The sequence below is a fragment of the Zophobas morio genome, unplaced genomic scaffold (genome assembly GCF_036711695.1).
Source record: "Zophobas morio isolate AGI-343-1 ecotype UQ-CSIRO unplaced genomic scaffold, CSIRO_AGI_Zmor_V1 ptg000023l, whole genome shotgun sequence".
NCBI classification, from domain to species: domain Eukaryota; kingdom Metazoa; phylum Arthropoda; class Insecta; order Coleoptera; family Tenebrionidae; genus Zophobas; species Zophobas morio.
Window position 1 is genome coordinate 11,104,631 of NW_026972128.1, and position 21,704 is coordinate 11,126,334.

The following is a 21,704-nucleotide window of genomic DNA, read 5'->3' on the forward strand; positions in this document are numbered from 1 at the left end:
AAAATGAATTTCTCTAATCACGCAAAGACCCAATCGTAAAACTGTCGACATAATGAATAATTTGAAAATTAAAAAATTTTGGTTTGGTGTCTGGAAAATGACGGATTAGCTCTCCGCTATGCTCTTATCGACTGGCAAAAAATCTGGGAAAAATAGTAAAAAATTCCTTCACATTTTGGTGGAATTACAATGATTTTAAAATTAGTCCTTTTGCTATGTTTAACAACTAAATAACACATTCATTATCACAATAACTAGTAATAAAACTTTTAGTTAATATTTTTCTCGCCCATGACCATGTTTAATTACCACTTCAGTCAAAATGTACAAAGATATGATTCTCTCTTCTCTTAGAGGATATCTCATTTGCCAAAATCAGTCTTATTTTGGCAGCTACTAGCCCCGCCGACCCACCCTCTTTTTTCTTAGAAGGTACGTCATTTGCCAAAATCAGTTTTGTCTTAGCAAGTACTGATGACTAACTTTAAAAAAAATGATCAAAATTTAGAAACATTACGAGCTTACTTTATACAGCCTGTTACAGAAAAAAGTACATTCATTTTAACTGGTAATAGAACTAATCCAAAGCAATTAAATTTGTAAATAACATTTTGTTGTAAATCCTTTCGAGATTGAGTTAAAATTAGTTAAAGATTTAATACAAACTCACCTACCCACCCACGGCTAACAAAGCAGTTTCTTGCGGAGAGGGATAAGAAATGAATACAACACGGAACAAAAAATGTACACATTTGAATGCAAGGCTGTGATAGGTAATGGAGACCTACCTTGAAATCGCAAAAAAAGTGGCCACCATTATTGTCTAGACACTGAAGACGGCAACGAAATGAGTCTTTGACTCTTTGTAACATAATTTCATTGTTTCGAATTGTTTCAACAGCACATATCACTCGTTCCCGCAAAATTTCAAGAATATCAAAATTCTTTATGCTTGCACTGCATTTCCCTGGGCTTCTCCATACACTAGCACCATGTCCGTGTATTCACTGTTCAAACAGCGCGGCATAACTTCACACAACGAATAGTGAAAACACCGCAAAGGAAAGTCGAAAAGGAACTAACTGTTTTGAAGCTGATAAAACGTTATCGCTAGCCAACTCGCCAAAAAAATGGGTAAAAACAAACTTTCCACCTGATGCATCGAAAGTGAAATCCACGGTCAACAATTGAAGAAATACATGACCGGCTCATTAAATAACAAAAAAATTCGTTTTTGAAACAATGCCAAATAGAAACATGTTTTCTGTTGACGAGTTCTGTTCGTGGTTAAATTGAATGTACTTTTTTCTGTAACACGTTGTATACACAAGGCAGGGATTGTTAACATCTTCTCTAGTGTTTAGCTGGTTATGCTTTATTGGATTTTTCTTTTGTTGGCTTTGTTTTTGTTCATAATTTATAAATATCTTATTAAATGTTTTTTGGTTTATTTGTTAATGAAAAATAACAGTTTGTTTTATTAATAATAATGCACAACGATTAATGACTACAGGTTGTTATGGTTATTGTCCTAAGAAAAATAAAAGGTGGATTACAGTCACCATCGTTACTAAGAAATCAGAGAGTAAGCCGGAGATATTCACGCATAAATAATTTTTTTATTATTTTTTTGGGACTCCCGAAACCCCAGTACATAACGTACTGAAGAGTTAATCCGGCATTTTCCAGACACCCGGTATAAAAAAAATATATCAAAACAACAGCTCGGTTGAGTTAATTTAAGGGTATAAATTACTAACTTGTACTGGAATCGAATAGTGAGACCATTTCCGATTTGCAAGAACATGCTCCTTTTGAAATATACATTAAATCATAGCTTCCGATGGCAGCCCATAAATATAGGTTAAAAGTTACGTAAGTTACCCATAAGTATCGTCCTTCAAAGGTTGAACAAGTCAAGTATATACAGCACGATACAGATTCGATTTTCACATTATATTATTTACACGCACGTCTGGTAATAAAGTGAAACAACACGCGCGTCCTCTTACGTTCGCAAGCTCAACGTCTGTCTCGCTTGGTTTATGGGCATTCTTTGAATTTATCAGACGTCTTCAGCTATAAATCCTGAATAACCCGATGATGACGACCATTAATCCGACGTCATAACTAAGTTGCTTAGCCATCATTAACCCCTACTTAGCTTAAGTACCTTTCCGCAGGTATTTATTCACGAGTTAACATTTGACGTGTCTTTTTATTCTTTATCTAGGTGTACGAAGAAGTGGTTTTTGTATTCATCGCAGGGCCTTCCTTCACATTCTGAGCAGACCAGCTCTCCTGAAATGTTAAGCTCTCTATCCTAATCCGGGTCTTCGAAGGGTCAACTTAATCTTCTGTCAAACTTCCTGAATAATTATCTATTTTTATTGCGTAAAATAGTTTTTTGGGGTAAAATGGTCATTTACTTTCAGGACTGCGGACAGGATTGTAACTGACTCAATAATGCAAGTTACTGAAACTGTTATTTATAACGGGATAACAACCACTGTGGTATGCAATCTCGACACATAAAAACGTATTTTCATAATTTTAGTTTTACAATGTTATACTTAAAACAGTAATCATTATTATCAGCCAATATTATATTTATCAAAATATGAATATATGAAATGTGAAATTCTATTGAAATACTGAAACTACTAGGCTGATTGTTAGGAAATTTTAGACATCTTTTAAGAATATGGTGTTGACGGTTAAACGGAAACGCAGCTATAATTTTTATTTCTGAAGAATTTAACATAGTATTTCACACTATTTATCTCCAGTGCGTTACAAACAAAGCGTAAACGGCGGACCGTAACATTATCGTTACCGCACTCACAAACCGAGTAAGACAATACTGTGCCCTATATCACAGCCGCCCCTGTCTACAATGCTCGTAAACTCAAAAGAATTGCAGGAAATATGCTGAAAATGTACTACTATTAACTTAACAGCTAAATTATTTTAAAACAGCTTTATTAAAATTCACAACCTAGTGCTTATAATTCTGTCCGTACAACAGCAAAAATAATAACAGATATGTTTCAAGAAATTATTAATACAATCAAATTTCACATCTCTGTCGTATTTGTTCCTTTGTAATTAATTTATTGATGTAGAATTCAACAACAAATCAATAAATAATAAGTAGACTCGTTAATTAGAAAAAAAATGGTCAAAGGGTATTTCAACAGAACTTCCCACACCCCTGAAGTACAATAAAGCATATCCAGCCTTTTCGAAAAATTACAAAACTTGTTTCTGCGAACTTTTTTTTATAAGAACCTAGAGATATCTATGTAATGTTAAAGTACGTCACTAACATTTTTACAAGGATACTTGTATAAATTTTAATAGTTACAGTGTAATAATAATAACAGTATTGTATTACCAAATTTCGGGAAAATGGAGTTTCTGATTTAATCAATAAAATAAATTGACTCATTCATCATTATTCTGTATAAGCAATTCTAAAAAATATTATTGTGATGATAAATCATAAGTATAGACTCGACAGAAACGCGGGTAGACGGCAGACGACAGACAGACAGTCAGTATGTCTCTTATGTTTTCGTGGTCGTGAAACTTCGAGAAAACATATAAATAGCGAGTCACCCGATGTACCCGATTACGTTACTTCCTTAGCTTGCGCTCGGGAAAAACTACTTTTATTAATTTAATTTTGTTTATTCTTGAAGACAATTCAACTGCGCTTTGAAAATGTTTTTGTGAAAAAATGAACAATATCAAAATTAAAAGTGGCATGTCGCATATAAAGTGGCATTTTTAAGAATACAATTTCTAAATATTATAATCTAAACAACTTGCTGAAAAAATATCAGCTATTTGTCCACAGTTTTATTTTAAGAAAATTAATACTTTAAAAAACAGAAACCTATTACTGAAACATCAAGAAAAAAAAAGGTAAATAAATTACTTTTATTAAACTGCCCTATAATTCCTACGCCAAATGAAATGTCCCACCTAAATTTCGAACAAGAGAAGGATTTATTAAAAAAAAAAAATGTTAGTAACTATTCATGAAAACATAATTACGTTGCAGTCTAATTTCGGAGCAATCCCATGGTGCACATATGTAGTGATATAGCTCGATTAACACATGGTATAGTCCATCCTTTTGATCTCGCCACCTAGGGCAACTAAATTCGCAAAAAAAACTATATTTCGAGCTATCTGAATCGCCAGAGTAGACAGCATGTTGGCATTTAACATATTTAATTAAACACACTTAAAATATACAGTAAATAGAGCTGGATGTATAAAACTGTCCATTGCAAAACAAACCAAGTGTAATTGTCGAATCCCTAACCGAAACGAAGGAGTGTATTAAAATCAGGGTCAATAAAACAGAAGGAAAGCAACCAGGATTTGTGAAGAATTATAATCCTTCAACTTTGCATCAAATTTGCTCCAATACTGTGTTGAAATGAAGTAAATTAAATATAATTTTTTCATAAATTTTGCATGTTCAGTAGAAATAACATGGTATTTAACTTGTGTGAAGTGAGTTAATTTGTTCCCGGGTTGTTATGCACTGAGATCGAAAAGTCGAGCTAGACTTTCAAGACTCGTACAAAATATTTCTTCAGTCAACCAAACTACCTATATTTATTATTGCAATATAAGGTGTAATCAACAAAATCGGTCTCTAGGTAACCTTACATTTTTAACTGTCTTGTATTCTCATTCCCTGGTGTGAGCAGCAGACGATAATTAAGAGAAATTAACAACACTTTGTAATACAGTCGTTATGGCAACATTTAACCATGTGAAACAAATCAGCAAGTACGAGAAATACGAGTTGGTTTATTTTATTCAGTCTTTAATGTAATTTAATTACGATTTTTTTACCTCTGCGTTTTTTTTTGTAGAACCTCAAACAGTTACCATTTCAAATAGATGCTTAACACTGTTCAAATCAAGAAAGTGTTCCTAATTTCAGTTATTTTATAAAACATTTTTCTCTACAACAACCATTACAAATGGATATTTTTGTTTTATATTCTACTTTAACTTAAGTGTCTTATATCCCCTACGTTTACATATTGCCTTAGATTAAACTACCATCTTTTTACAATAGCAAAATATTTTTTCTGAAAATATCCCCCGACCGAAATAAATTCCTTCGTGCCAAGATTCTCTGATGTGGAACGAGAAAGCTGAGAACTGCCAATATTATCACAGGTTCGGTGTCAATTGGGGAAGACCAGAGGGAGTATCATTCTCGCGTCATCCCTCTGTTGGGTCACCCGGATCACTTATCAAATATTCATCGGGCTTCTCGACTGGGGACAACATGGATTTGACCGTACAAGATTATGCCATCAAAGCTGAGCTTTGTTTATGTAAAAACGAAGGCTGCACGATCAACCGAATCGTTTACTGTCACAGTTCTATAACAAAAGGGCTATACGGATAGGTTTTCCCATCGGGACACGGCCAGAAAGTCACATAATTTACACCTCCCTTGACTTACACTATTTATCTTCAAATGATTTTCTTGAGAACTGAAATGTGCCGTAGCTCTAGAGGCTGGTAAAATCCAAAAACTAAAACACATACATGGACATATAGCTTCTGTATTGTGCAGTAATTTATTCATAAGTAGGAATAAGGTTTTCCATTCGACAGCACCAACTGTTCAATAACTTTTATAGATTCTCTGTTGTGAAATTAACTTTCTATAGTTTTGAGGTAATTTGATCAATAATTTCAGGTGAAACACGAATTGTCCCCAAGAATATTGACCGATGGAAGGATTGTCGCCTTCTTATATTTAGAAAACACCGGCTCTAATTAGTAGTATCCTTTATTCTTAAATTTTTGTCATATTTGTGAAATTTTCGATTAATCATAATCATGGTTATTTTTTATATCTTGCTCATAATTTGTTTATGTATTTTTTATATACACCGTGTTTTATTTTATAATTGTATAAAAGTAGGTCACTCATACTAAATGTTAATAGAAAGGGATTTTTGTCATTTCGGCTAACAAAGGACTCAATGGGTTTCGCATGGCTAATTCATCCCCCTGTCGGTAAAATTCCCTCCTGAAATGAGAATAAATCCGAATGAAACCCATTCCTCGTAGAGTGCTAATATTATGAGAAGGAAATGTTGAATGAGCACAATCTGTCAGTTAGGCTTTGACCAGTGACGCGGGATTTGTATTTTGAAATGGGGAAATTTTAAAAATATATATGTAGATATATTATTTTCTCATCGGCAGTTATGAGAACTGAGTTGAGTAAGTACGAAGAACTAGTAGATATAGTTTCCTTTTACGTCTACGATTCGTTTTATTAGTGTGTTCTTCTCAAAGTATTTCGACTCTAATTAAACATTTCTAATACTCCTACATACTATAGTCAGATTAGTGTTCTCACTAAACTTGGAAAGAGTTTTTGTTGAACATTCAGTAAGTGTTTTTTAGCACCTGTTTTAAACTAAAAATTGTTCTTTATTGTGAACAACTGTTCATTGATTTTAATGTATAATGTGGCATGTTTTTATTCACATAGCAGCACCAATCGAAGTGCTCAAAAGTCAGAAAGGGTCACAAGTTAACTTGAAATTGAACATCTTGTTGATAACATGATAATCAAGAATGTTTTTTATTCTACAAAATAAAACAATATGATCTGAATTTAGAAGAAAATTGACTTTTTAATAGCGTTAAATAAAAAAAAATGACATTGATGTGGTATTTTAGAAACAAGTCAGTTAAGATCTGAAAAAATGATCAATAAATATCACTTATTTAATTATATGTCTGCGCAAAACTTCCTATTCAATATATTTGATCGATTATATATTTTTCTTTTACCAGGTACCTATATTTCTGTGTTTTTCAGCTAAGAAGAAGGTTGTTGTAAATTTATTCATACGACATAGTGCGTTACCGAAATTTGAAGATATTTTTATTACGTACAAACATATAAATTTTAAAAAATATAGTTTCTGGAATGCCAAAAAAAAACTAAATAAGCGACGTTTTTGACTACTTTTAAACACTACTTTTAAATCAACATTTTCGTATTCTACAAATCACGAAAAAATAAAAACTTCCATCTGTCAAACGGGCTCTGTTAAATACAAATTGTTTACGATATATCTTTAGCTCCCGTTCGATAACTAAAAATGTCTATTGTATTTACCGAAGATAAAGTTCCACTGTAATTTAATGCTTAATGGATATAAAATTTAAACTTGTCATGGCAATTAAAGGTAGCCAACTTTTTATTCTCTTTAAAACTTTACGTTAGCTTTATACGCTGTTAAAATGATAAAAAAATCGTAGCTTACCAGAGCTGTTAAACGTTCACTGAATAAAATTAATCATTACTGTGATTTATATTATCGCCTTTTATAGGAGGAACGAAATTGTAAAAAAATAGGAAACTCACAATTTCGAAGTACCATAAAGCAAAGAAATTTTCCATCTCAAATAGCCAAATAAATGTTCTTACGTGATTTGCCTGAAAAGATGAGAAAAATTCTAAGAATATGAAAGATGAATCTGAAGTATCATAATCCTAATTTAAATAAATCTCAGTAGTTATGTGACAAATATTATTAGTTTAAAATTAGAACATTCTTTTTAAGCTATTCAAATTAAAATTTACTGACTATTTTATTGGTGCTGTTAACTGGATTAAATCATTTCTATACATACCGTACAATTCCCAACAGTGGTATGATACGCAGCATAAATGCAAACACATTTCGAGTAATACTGTAGTTATCTCTGAATGAATGATGTGTGGTAACCCATAGGGTTAAGTATTTCATTATATGAAGCTCATAAGCTACTGAACAATATCGAATGGATAAGGCTTTGTGTTTCCATGAAACCCGAGACCCGCATTCTAGAATAGTGGAGTAAATGAACTTCTTAAATCGAGGAGGAAAAATGAAGATATTTCTCGTTAGAGTGATGGCAGTAATGATATGCAAGCTCTTATTCGAAAACATTCTTTTGTTAAACGAGTGATTTATATATAAGACCACTGTTTTGTATATAATAAATCACCGACCGTCATGCAACCAACCAACTTCCTAGTTGAGCAGTGGTCTTTTCTTTGTAGGAAGTTAGTCAAAGAATTTGATAAAGAAAGAAAAGCAAGCGATCCTTGTGGATTTTTTCCATTATCGGGAAGGTATCAATTGAAATAGCATTCTTTTATGTGCAAATCAGCTACAAAGTAAGGTTTCGACTGGGCGATCAATCATTTCCGAGATTGTGAATAAAACGTTTTAGTACGCGGATTTATGTCTATGTCTATTATTTATTGATTGTTACGTCAGTGTCCCGCTTTCCGTCCGTTTTAAATTTAAATCAGTCATAATTAAATCTGAATATGGTGAATCCCCTCACCTGGCTTATCGATTCGTGAGGCGCTCTAATGCAATATTGCAATTTGATGAGGCTGAGACTTAACGACGTGAAATTTAAATATTTCAAACTGCTGTCATAAAGAATAGAGTTGATGGTGGTTTTCTCCTTTCGATAACAAACAGCCATGGAATTTTAATTGGATTGGAAATCCATATCGAAGACGAATTCGGAATATCAATATATACGTCTAGGGACATCGTTCATGCTAAGCCACCACAGAATCAACGACTCCAGAGCCCATCACTCATTTGTCCCACTAATTGTTTGTCACAATTCCATTAATGGTTTCTTTTCGTCTCCTGCCTCCGTTCGTCAGCCTCGTAATAACGAGCAAAACTCTGTTAAGCGCCATTACGTAACAGATAATCAGCATTCCAATTTTGAAGATATTCAAGATGTTCCTACTCCCGGTGGGCATCTCACGTTAACTTGTTTCTTATAACAAAAAACTTTAAATTAATTCAAGTTTCTTAAATATGTAAGACTCGCATAACTCAGCATCTTATTATTAGAATTCAAGTTACAACAGTTACCCTAAAAATAAATAAATCCTAATTCTGATAAATTTTGATAAAATGATATGAAAATATAGGTATTCAGAATACAGTTTTCCCACGATAGTATTAACTGCAACAGGGAAAAAACTAAACAAAATAACTCACTAGGAAATCATGAATGGCCAGTATCTGCTATGAACATTATATCAATTTAAATATTTCCAAATTTTCAACGTTGTTCAAATATTTACACATGTACAAATCAGTTTTGACCAGTTTCGTGTGCTCCTATAGTAACACAAGTTCTCGAAAATCTTAAACCATTTCACGTTTGAGTAGTTTGAGCTTTCGTAAAACATGAAGTAGGGATTTTTCGCTCCTTTGGAAAAAATTATCTATCGTTCTTCCCATTGTGAAAAACTCCAATTCCTCCGAGTACAGCATCAGTGAACAAAACAGTAAAATAACATAATTAAATTCGGGTAAATAAACAAGCAATTAATTATTGGTTTTGCAAATGAACTCTATTGCGTTATGGCATTTGGTTTTTACCTATTGATATCGCATTCCGGTGCAATGCAATGAAAATTACGGCACCCAGTTATTATGGGGGACCGCATAATAACGTTAGATTTGTAAAATGAACAATATAAGTTTATATTCCTACAGAGTTTCGTGGTACAAGATAATTAGATAGAAGATTTGAATAGTTTAGAAGAATCTATGAAGTGATTGTATAATTTGTGGATAAATCCAATAGATAAAGCAAATCTCCTAGCTTCTAGAGATGGTATAGCAAATAAGTTGGTGATCAAAATTTCTGGCGATAAAATAAGAATTTTAGAAACACCCTTTAAATCCCTTTAGTAACAAAAGTGTAATTTGGGTACCCGATAGGGGCACAGTATTCCATACACAAAAGTAGAGATTTTTTAAACTGTCGTTGGTACCACAAAAATCTTTACAATTTCTACATACGATATGAAATCTAGAGTACATACACTTGAGAAATTTCATTAGTGATATGCTCCACACAACAAACTGCAAAGTTTACAGTGTACGATAAGGATCTATTTTGACGATAAACGACCGGATTAAGTAAGTATCAAAGTATCAGGTTATATGGAAGTTTAGAAAAACTTTTAACATTTTAATGAGAATGTAAAAATCAGTTTGATCAAAAGCTTTTCGAATATCCGTATATATTACATCAACAGTGTTGGGCAGTATCTAGATACTTGTATCTAAAAAAAGTATCTAGATACATTTTTGGGTATCTAGTATCTGTACAATCGAATAAAAGCACAAAATATCTGTATCTAGATACAAAATTAATGACGCAGATACAGATACATTTTTTTATTTCACTTTTCTTCAGTAGTTATTAGTTGAGTTATACTAGTAGTAATTTTTGATACTTCATGTTGGTGATTTTGGTCACATAAAAAAAATAGAGGTAAGAGGTCCACTAATAGTGTTCTGTCACGGAAATTTTCATATTTTAAATACCATCATTTCCTACATTGTAGCCTTCAGTACTTATACATCTTTAAATATAATCCTGAGGGGTAATAAATCTAAGCCATGGTTAGATGGTATTTTAAAAACCATAAACCACAATTCACTATTCACTCCGTTTTAAGCTTATCGGGGCAATGCATTTTATCTGTGTACCTGAGCAACCCGGGTCCGGTAGATTCGCTGGTTGTATTTGTGTTATTAAATACGAGTAATTTTAAGAGTAAAAATATTTATTTAAGGTATGTTATTATTTTTAGAAAATAATAATTGCGTGTTACATAATGATTAATTTTTTCAATTAGCACAATTTAGTTCTGTAATCGATTAATCGAATGTTCAATACATACATTTCTCTCGCATAAATCGCACATTTGTTACTGTTTTATACCTTTATTTTTCAGACAAATGTAGCATCTTTTCCTGTTGCCACATGTGTCATATCTTCACTTTTTCAGTGTTGGACCTAACGCGAGGCGGGCTTGGCAGGTCCGTTTTGCCCTAGAATGTGCCGATTATGTTTAAGTGTAAATCTTGGGCAATAAAATTAATATTTTTACAACCCTCGGTAGAATAATTTATCGTGATATATTCTCAGAAATCGTGAAACAAGATTAAAATAAAATGAGTTTCAACAAAAATCTGAAAATTTAAAGTTGCACTCTGGTGATTCCGGCCTGCCAGGCAGCCTTTGATCCTATAAGGGGTTTAAATACCTTTTTAAGAAATTATACGTATTTTGCCTTAAACGCAACCAGCAATTCGTCCTAAAATGTATATACCTGCCGCACCGGGATAGACGGTTACCGGACATGGTCATAAAAATATCGTAAGCCGATACTGAAGAATAATAATTTACGACAGGTTGCCGACAACAGACCTTCAGCACAGAATAATCATTTCCCGTATTCTTTTGAAATATTAATTTTAATGCTGGAGATAATTATTAGATATACTCAAACACAATCTGGACACTGTAGTATGGGAATAAAAACAAAAAAAATATTCTTTTTAAGCGTACGTAATAAATATTGCACAATTTGCGACACATCAAACAGCGAAGCGATGGCCTATTTGCAAGAAAAAAGAGAAGATTTTTCAGTCTTAAATAACTATGCTACAGTAAAATGTTTATTTTTTAAATTTAATACCACAATCCCTTCTTCTGCACCTGTGGAACGGGTGTTTAGTAGCAGAAACCAAATTCTGACACCAATAAGAAATAATTTAGGTGACAATACGTTCGAAATGTTGTTAATTTAAAAAAAAAATCATTAAACAATACATAAAAAAATACATAAACATGTTTTCAATTATTTTATTCGCCAAAGCTTCAAAAAGTATCTGTTTTCTTGTATCTGTATCTAGATACATTTCGAAAAAATCGAAAACAATCTGTATCTAGATACTTTTATCTTCCATATATCTATATCTGTATCTAGATACTTTTAAAAGTATCTGTCCCCAACACTGGAAGAAACAAATAGGTTTTCATATTTTTATCGACGCTACAAAGAGGATAGTACGAGATCTAAGATTCTTTGATTTGCATTATTTGTAATGTTGCTGTACTGGTTAAGATTAAAGAATTGTAGGAAGGTGTTGATCATACGTAACCTATTACACTGATCTTCTTTATTCAAAAAAGAAACATTAAAATCGCCAAGTATTATCTACAAATAAATTTGGAACCTCAAATTGGCTCAGTCTAGAGAAAAATTTTATCGTCAGAATGAACTGTCTACCTCATAAAATCTTAAATCGAAAATTGCTTGTACTTATTAAATAAAGTTACAGCGCTCTACAGTTCATAATATTAACAAAAGAAATGCATATTTGCGCAATATAGACGATATTATTATTATTATTACCACAGAAAATACCTTCAAAGCTAACGAAACCGTCAATATTTATGTACACGAAATTTTTTTGGGCGTCGCGGGTGTGTGTAAAGTGTCTGTGATAGAATAGAAGAACACACAGAAATCCCATTCACAGCATCTCGTTATTCTGTTTACAGTCTATCCCAGTTGTTTTCTTTCATAACTACTACACCTTCGGCTACACAAATCTGCCACTTTTTTACTGACATTTTTATTACTTTTTCTCTTTGGAGCCTCGAGCTGATCAGCAAGTTACTTGACATAATTATTAATTATAAAGGCACCTCTATCTTTTCTCACTAACGCAATTTCGAAAGTCGTAAAAAAACTCGCCGCAGATTAAATTAAAAAAAAGTTGCGGTATCTTGTATCAGTTACAAAGAATTTCCAAGGTACATATTTTACAGTGATCTGAGAGCAAATTTTAGAGTAATTTTCGCCCGTAAAGAGTAAACTTTTGGTGCTAAAACAACGGTAAAAAATCTACTATTATATTACATCTTGATGTCACAGAAAAAAACTACTTGGAAAAGTTAATTACACCGGGTCTTCTCAGCCGCGGTACTAAACTTCAGACCGTCTCAAGAATTTCGTGTTACTACATGCCGCTGCATCATTTAGTGTATTTAGTTGCCCCAGCATTACCGGAAATCACCACAACCTCCACAGTTTATAAACTTGGGAATAAGCACACACCCTAATATAATAGAATAAATAGAATACTCGAAATGTACCAGGCCACAACCGCGCTGTGATCAAGCATTGTTTTACACGTCGTGTGCATATTTATGTTTCAATTTGCATAAAGCTAGTTCAGTAGCGCGAATGGAACGATTTTCTTTATTGCCACTTGCCGCGGAAATCTGATGAGCTAACTGAAATGAACCTCAGTTAACCGCAAACGGAAGAAAACGTCTTCAAGCCATATCGTCAATCACTTCATCCTCAAACTTGTATAGTGATTTAAAAATCGGAATTTATGCATACCAACTTCTTGCATGCCACATGCCAGCTTGTAATTACTGCATTACTGTTGACAACATTATGTGGGTACTGGTGTTTATCTCGAGTTTGCATAAAGCTACTCGTAATTGAAATTTTTATTAATTCCTTATCTGTAATGTCGTATTTGCAGTTCTACAGAAATGTTAAGTGCATGCAGTTTTTTTAGTATTGTTAATACTTAGTAGTTCTAGATATTAACAACAGAATGAATAATAACTAAAGTAAAACATTCGTCTCTTGTTTTATATAGAACTTCCCTCATCCCCAATTTTTTTTAGAAAAAAATAAATACTTAGTATCACTCACAGTGTAAGAAAAAAAAGTAGCCCATGAAGGGATGGAAAAAATTGAGTTGTTTATTTTAATTTTATTATAGTTAATCTTAATGTACCTATAATTAAATGAAAACAGACAACGTAAATTAGTGTAGAGTATTTTATATCGAATAAAGAATTACGAAAAACACGAATTAAAACAATAGAGATAAAGTGTCGAGTTGCAACCCTTTTAAATTCAGGTTGTACGGTATAACAATAAAAGGTAACCAGAACACCGCGGTATGCTTTGAAACTGACAAACAAAGTAGGGAAAAGCGTTGCTAGAAAAAGGCAAAGAATGGATTTAACTGCTTTGAACTTTGTAACCATGTTTACGTGCATTTAGAAAAAGAAAATGTATCATAATTTTTTGTACACAATTGCTTCACACCATGTATTACCTGGTCTCGTCATTTTTCTTGTATAAAATAAGTATATTTTATAAATTTTTTGAAACATAATTATACTTTAAAGAATAGATATCTTTATTTCCACTCACACAAATGGTGGAAAATAGGTACATACAGAGTACAGACATTACTAAACAAAATATATGTACTTCTCAAGGATCTGTGGTATGATTGATTTAGACCGTAACTTAAAAATATATTTTTCAGAAATTTTCCTTTCTTTTTCTTCAGTTCCAAAACATATTTGTTATTGTGTAGATACTCTAAAACCTTTAGGATAATTTTTACTTATATAAAATTAATAGTAGTTTTGGTCATAACTTGCTAGGATTTGCTTCGTATGTCTTCGTCAGTCCCCCATAATTTTTAAAAACGTATTACATGTCTGCTGTTAAACCGTGGATTAACTCGAAAATCTTGAAATGATCAAATAAAAGCGTCACTTATGGAAAACATTTAAACGGACACAAAACCGTACCTAATAATTAAGTATTTTCTTTATCAGGCGTTTTCCAACAAGCTGTCTGTTGTGATAAGACAAGCTAAAAATATTTTGTTGCAAAGTCTAAAAATCCTAAAGATCTATTTAAATATGTTAGTTCTAACATTAATGGCCTGACAGTGACAACGGCATTGAAAGATGGCAAATGGAATTCATATTCCTGAAAATACTCTTGCTTGTGAAATTTTTGCTGACGCTATAATATTAACTTTGTGTTATACTCAAATGGGAATGTCGTTCGGCTGTCAGTGTTCAAATCAGGTTATCTGATACGTAGTAATTAAATTAAAATCCTAGACAGTTGGTTTTGAAGTTTTCAAACGAGTGCGATACGTCATAACCTCATAACTTTGTAAAATTAAAAAAACATATCCAGAGTTTTCGAGTTGACTTTTTTCTTTACACAATTTTGTTGTTATTAACATTTTGGCAAGGACACGTACCAACTTGTATTGGGGCAGTGTAGTACGAAAAATAACAGTATTGTATTCCGAAAATTTTCTGAGTAAATGAAGTGAACTATTCCTGATTTAATTAATAAAATAAATTGGCTTAATCCTCAATTTTTTTGAGCCGCCTGTTTAAGCAAATCTATAAAATATATATAAATGCAATGATAAATGACAACTCATCATTTTGGGTAGAATTTATTCGGAAAAATTTTGAGATGATGCCATCAATTTTTTGGGGGGAATAAGCAGATATATTTTGATTACCAATGTAAAAATGCTTACAATAAGTTCAAAACATCTGTAAGATTTCAAAGTATTCAGTTTTGCAATTCTTGATTTAATCAACAAAATAAATTCACTCAGTCATTAGTTTTTTTTGCGACACCCTATATAAGCAAATCCAAAAAATATTAATGTAGTGATAAATCACAAGTATAGGCTCATCGTATTTTGCACATTTAAGATAGGACTTATTCAGCAAAATTTTGAGGTGACGTCATCAATTTTTTAGGGCCCATGAGCAAATACATTTTGATCAAAAATTTACCATGCTTATAATAACTTTTAAAAATATTTCCAAGATTTCAAAGCATTCACGCAATATTCACGCATTTATTAATTTTTTTAGTCACCTTGTATATGGAAATCAAAAAAAGATGACTGGAATGATAAATCACAAGTCAATCTTTGTACATTTTAGGTAGGATTTATTTGGCAAAATTTTGAGCTGTCATCAATTTTTTGTAGGCCTTAAGTAAATATATTTTGATTAAAAATTTATCATACTTATCATAACTTTAAAACATCTGCAAGATTTCAAAGCATTCGGTTTTGCAGACTCGAAATTAAATCGCAAAATATTGTTTTATAATTTTGATTTTTTTCCAAAAATCAGCACGTTTCGGGTAAAAACTCAATGCGGAGTCATAAACTACATGTATAGGACACTGTTATTTTATACAATTTAAAACCCATTTACTACATTTACTTATTGGTGGGGATGATCAGAAAAATTTTGGTTAACGTTTTACCATTTACATAATATTTCTAATACAAAATTTGACAACAATCGGCTCAGTAGGTACTTTCGGAGATTATCTGTCTAATAAAAATCCGGGACGGCAGACAGTCAGACAGACAGACATGCAGGCGGAAACGGGAGACTTACTTCTTCGTACTGTACGGGTCATGAAAGGTCGAGAAAACGTAAACGTTTACGCTTGGGAAGTAAAAAAATCAGAAATGAAACAAAGTAGAAAAAGAAAATTGGGGGAAAATTCCTCCACCATAAAATGGAGGAATTAATATATTTTACCCATAAATTAATATATGTATAGAAATAATTTCGAACAATAAAAAGAAACAGATATGTCGGGGGCAAATAAACGAAGAATTGAACCGCTCGTAAGGAAAACTATGAATTAATATTGGATACAATACTTAAAAAAAAAAATACAAGGTCTAACAAAAACCTCAAAATTTAATTATGTATATTGCAAATTAAAATTTTAATTTGCACTGAGCTTCTGTAAGCCAAAGTACTGAAATTTTGTAGAATAATTACAAAGTAAATGTAAATACCGACTGATTTGTTAAATTTCTGTTCTAATTACCCATGACACTTACGTCAACAGTGAAACGTGTTGCTAACGCGAACTTGAAGTGTGTATTTTGGGTTGCCTGAATATCCGGCGTCAAGTTAAGTTATTCACCAAGTTTCAAATGTTCTAAAAATCGTACAAAATCTTTTATTTATAACAATTTAAATTTCGAATACCACACTTACTTTACAATAATTGAAATAATGACCCGTAGTCTTTGACACAAATTTACTCTTCGCTTCATATTTTCGCTCGGACAAGAGCAAGTAGTTTAAATAGTAGATGATATATACACAGATTGTATAAAGATGGTGTTTTGCAACGTCACGAAATAATCCAAGGGCGTCAAACTGGTGATCCAGGTAGGTAAATGTGGTCAGTGTGGTTACTAATCAACGTTCATGATAACATTCTCTTAAAAAATTTAACCTCGTTTGTGCTCTATGAGCTGTTGCGCCGTCATGTTGGCAAAACCATTATGTAGTTCCTCAGGACCGAATTTGTCAATGAATTCCTGCAGTCCTTGAATATCCTTGATTCACTCACAGCTACACGCAGTGACGGCTCGTCAGGGACGGCAGGGTCGGCCCGGCCGTACCAAATACTTTGAGAAATAAGAAAACATTTTTTTTTTGAAAATCCAAATTTTTTATTAGCATTTTTGAAGGACTGATACTATTAAAAATTAAAAAATTAATAAACATAAATAAATAAAAATAATTACTATTAATTTCTAATGATGAAGACACAATTTAATGTTTTAAATTCATCCCGGAGAGAAACTATTTTACTATGTCAAATGCCTATATAGACACGGGCCCGGCCGGCCGATGCGTTGAAAAATTACCAACAGTAATCTACGAGCTACGGCTTATGCTTTTCGATCGGTATATGGCTGCGTTAAGTTACAATTCTGGCGTAGATTGAAACACACAACATCGGCCGATAGCGCTCTGGCCGATTTTGCCGCAGACGCAGACGACACCGTGGATGCGGCGCGCTGGTTTCTACTTATCGCTCTTTTATTTTATTCATTTCCATATTTGCAGTTTTTACAGGATTGTGAATTATAAATTATTAAAAACTGATTAAAGAATTATGCATGTCAAGCATAAAGTTTCAAAATTTAAGAAAGTCGTTAATAATTTAATTTAGTTGGGTAAAATTGGATGATTCAAACAATACTGCAATATTTTTATCAATCAGTTGATCACATATATCTTAATACGGTATATTCCTAACTGTAGAGTGTTGAAATTGTATTCATCTCCTGTAATAAAAAATATTTTACATAAAATAGTCCGTAAATTCCCGTATAGTTTCCACCCGTGGTCGGCCGGCCGGCTCGGTTGTAGCAATCCAACGTACTTGGACGCTTAGTAAACCGAGGATGATCGAACGATGAATATTTTTGACCAGTGTTGGTTGCACGTTGCACGAAGCGTTTGATTGAATTGATAAATAATTAAATATATTTATATTAATTCGTATAAAAACTCACGATGGACACTTTTCGCAATATAGTTGACATGAATGGCGACTTGGTTAATTATTTATTAATACATAAATTTAAAGAATTAACTTATGGCCATAAAGTTTTTGTGAAGCAACGTTAATGATCAATTTGATTCAAACGAAGCCTGGTCATAATCGTGCATTTTCTAAAACACTCTACTGTAAATATCCTTCGTTAGCTGGCAGCGAAACACGTAACAAATTATTTTGCTGATATTGTTTATTATTTTCAGAATCCAAGAACCCTTATAATTCTAGTGGTTATGATAATTTAAAAGAAGTTCATCGTGCACTGGTCAAACGCAAAATTTCTAAGGAGCATATTCATTTGACTCTAAAATTTAAATTGTTCGGAAAATACAATATCGCGAATTCGTTGGATAGTGCCAGACACGAATACATATATAAATAAATACAATGAAACTGTTCGAGAAAACAGAATTATGGTAAAACATTTAATAAATATGATTATTTTTCTATCAACACAAGAAATGGCATTTCGAGGTAACGACGGAACAAGTGGTTGGGATAATCAAGTCAACTTTAAGGAGTTAGCAAAATTTTTAAAAAGAATTCGAAATGAAGATTATTATTTTCAAAGATATATTCTGATGTTGAAGAGATTGCTACTTTAAGACTGCTGATATAGCTCCTCCATCTGCGAAACGGCGTAAAACTGATTTAACGAATGACAATGACATTTTATTAACTAAAAAACGTTTACTAATTAGAGCTATCCTCATGTTTGGCCGACCCACGTTTTTTTGGCACGAGCCGTCACTGGCTACACGTATGTTTCAAATGATTTTCCTGTACAAAAATTTGTGATGACATCATCATCATAATATTTTGTGAGGAGATTGTATATAATGTGTATTCCATGCATCAACTTCTTCAATTATTCCAAGAAAATGTTTATTATTTAGAAATTCAAGATCTTCTTCAAACGGGTTTTGCTATATCAACCGAAATCTCTTGAAAAAGTTGAATTCATCCGCATCCTGAAAATCACTAGATCTGGCGTATCGCAAACGCGGAAATCCACCGTTAATAATTTCTAGGATGTCTAAATGAAATTTGAAGATATCGACATCTTGTGTGATGTCAACTTAAACATGATCTAATATTAGTTTAATATGCCAATATTGAGTGCCTAATTTAAGTAACGATTAAACTGTGATTAATATGTTCTATCATTTTTAGAAATATTACAGTTTTCTTTGAAACAATGGCAATGATTTGTTAGTTGCTTTAAATTAAAAACTGATATGTAATTTTAGAAAAAATACTCCTGGCTCACTAGTAGCTGTAGTCATTTTAAAAAGAAAGTTTTTTCCAAGCCACATACTACCTTAAACGTAGCGTTAAATCCTAAAAAGCATTATTGGAACCACCCTCGACATGTCTCACCCGAATGAATCAATATCGAACTTGAGACATCAAAAGAGACAAGTAGTAGTTTCGACGTGTTCAATTATTTATCCAGAGGTTATTGCTCAAATGCTTGAAGAAGCGTTTTATTGTTCACTTAAGATATGTGCATAATTTAGACCGAACTCATTCCGAGAACAGCTGCAGTAAAAGATACAGAGCACGTTGCTACTGCAATTAATTTAATGTTAATTGCCCATCTTACTCTGATTAAATTACCTTTCCAATATGTAGGTAGTAGATATCTGAACACGTCCGAATGATTGAAACGATGCAGACAGTTACGAACTTTGTTTCCTCCGATAACGTAGATTAAGAGAAAGAAGGGATGTTTTTTATCAAGTTCCTAATCTGAGCAAATCCCATAAATACCCATTAGCCGCGACAAATCTAATTTACCATCAACAAATTTGCCTCTCGTGGTTAGAGGTGCAACCAGGAGCTGCAAAACGGAACGTGTTTTCATTATTAACGTGAACTACAAGCCTCAGCTGAGCCGTACAAGGAGCGCACTGCAGAACCCTTTTAATAAATATTCGAAGCGCGCACGTAAAAACCCCTAAACCCCTGTCATAATAACCGACTGTTAGTCTGGCACAACAAAAGTAATTTGCTATTTAGTTACAAATAGAGCTCAATTTGTCGCAGTTAGAGACACGAAAAAGCGACACCCTGAGCAAATTTAAATAGTCGAAGGCTGGAATTTATCTGGGAAAAGCCACTCGCATTCTCCCTTCGATATGGAAAGCACGGGAAAGAAGGGTGGTGGGAACACATACACCTGTAATTCAAGACTGACACAAGAAATTATTTTCTAAGTACTTGCTCTACCTTATAGTCTCGGGTTTTATTAGTGTTATATCAAAGGGATTTCCGTGTATTATACCTAATTATTAAATTTTATAATTATGTAAACTATAATAAAACCAAGTATCTCATTCACGTCATCGTCGGCGCCCCTTGATGTAGTTATTTTAGAATTTAATTGCTATCTTCTAGGAACTTCATACACTCGGCTCGAAAGCACAATACGTATTAGACGAAGTTGGGGCAAAAGTTGTTATCGGAATAATCAGTACAATCGCATTTTGTAATTTGTACGGACTAAAAATTATTCACTACATGACATCACTCCTGTTGTAGACGAGAAAGACTGAATAGCGCGCAGAACACACGTAATTATTAGGAAAACAAGACGTTAAATGTAAAAACGAAATGATCAATAGTCTGGTAACAATTCTGATTTGTTTTTTTACATCTTCATGAAAAAAAAAAAATGGACGAAGTTTATTTGGACAGAACTTCACTCGGTCCCGAAGTACAAGTCCAACAAATCCCACCCCTTTGAAAAATTATAAAATGAGATTTTGCGATGTTTGTTTTGACAACTCAAAACGGATTCGTGCACCACAAGTATAGAAATTACTGTATAACATTTAAATCATTTTAAAATAGAATTCTTTAAAATGACGTCAGCAAATTGTTGGTGAGGATAATTAACCAAATTTTGGTTAACGTTTCACCATCTACATGACATTCCTAATATATATATATATATATATATATATATACAAAATTTGATATTAAAATTTTATTGCATAACAAACATTTTCGTCAGGATTTAAGAAAACGGAATTCAATTTGATTTTCCGCTCATTTTTCTTCAAAAGTACCACAGTTTCATTCACTCATGTTACTGAATAAATATATAGATGTTTTCCTTTAATCTTTGATATTACCATAATATTTAGTTCCATAACACATTATGTGAAATGAAATGAGACGGTGTTTCCAATACCGCTATCAATTGATGCGTAATCATATTGATGAAACATACTTCCAAATCAATACTGTAGACTGTGATGATTTAAAAGTTATTTGCTCCTGAAAATCCTGCAATTCTGCCCAACAGTATGACCACACACGAAGTGTTCACCAGCTTAATGTGTGTTATTTAAATAATTACTAGTTATCTAAATACGCACTTACTATTCATCAGCTTAAATCCTTGAACTCTTTACTTACCCATAATAAGACCATATTTAAATTTTCTCGAAACAGATGTGTCACACCTACTGCTTACACTTTAAAACATTACTGCTAAAACAGACTAATACTTCAATATGAGAAAATGTGTTCCCATAGT

The 21,704-nt window shown here is 32.5% G+C and overlaps 1 protein-coding gene across 2 annotated transcripts in view; it reads right to left on the reverse strand.

Moving 5' to 3' along the window:
• LOC135134691 (protein madd-4) overlaps positions 1 to 21,704 on the reverse strand; it is a 318,408-nt gene that overhangs the window by 229,252 nt on the left and 67,452 nt on the right. The window lies entirely within an intron of this gene.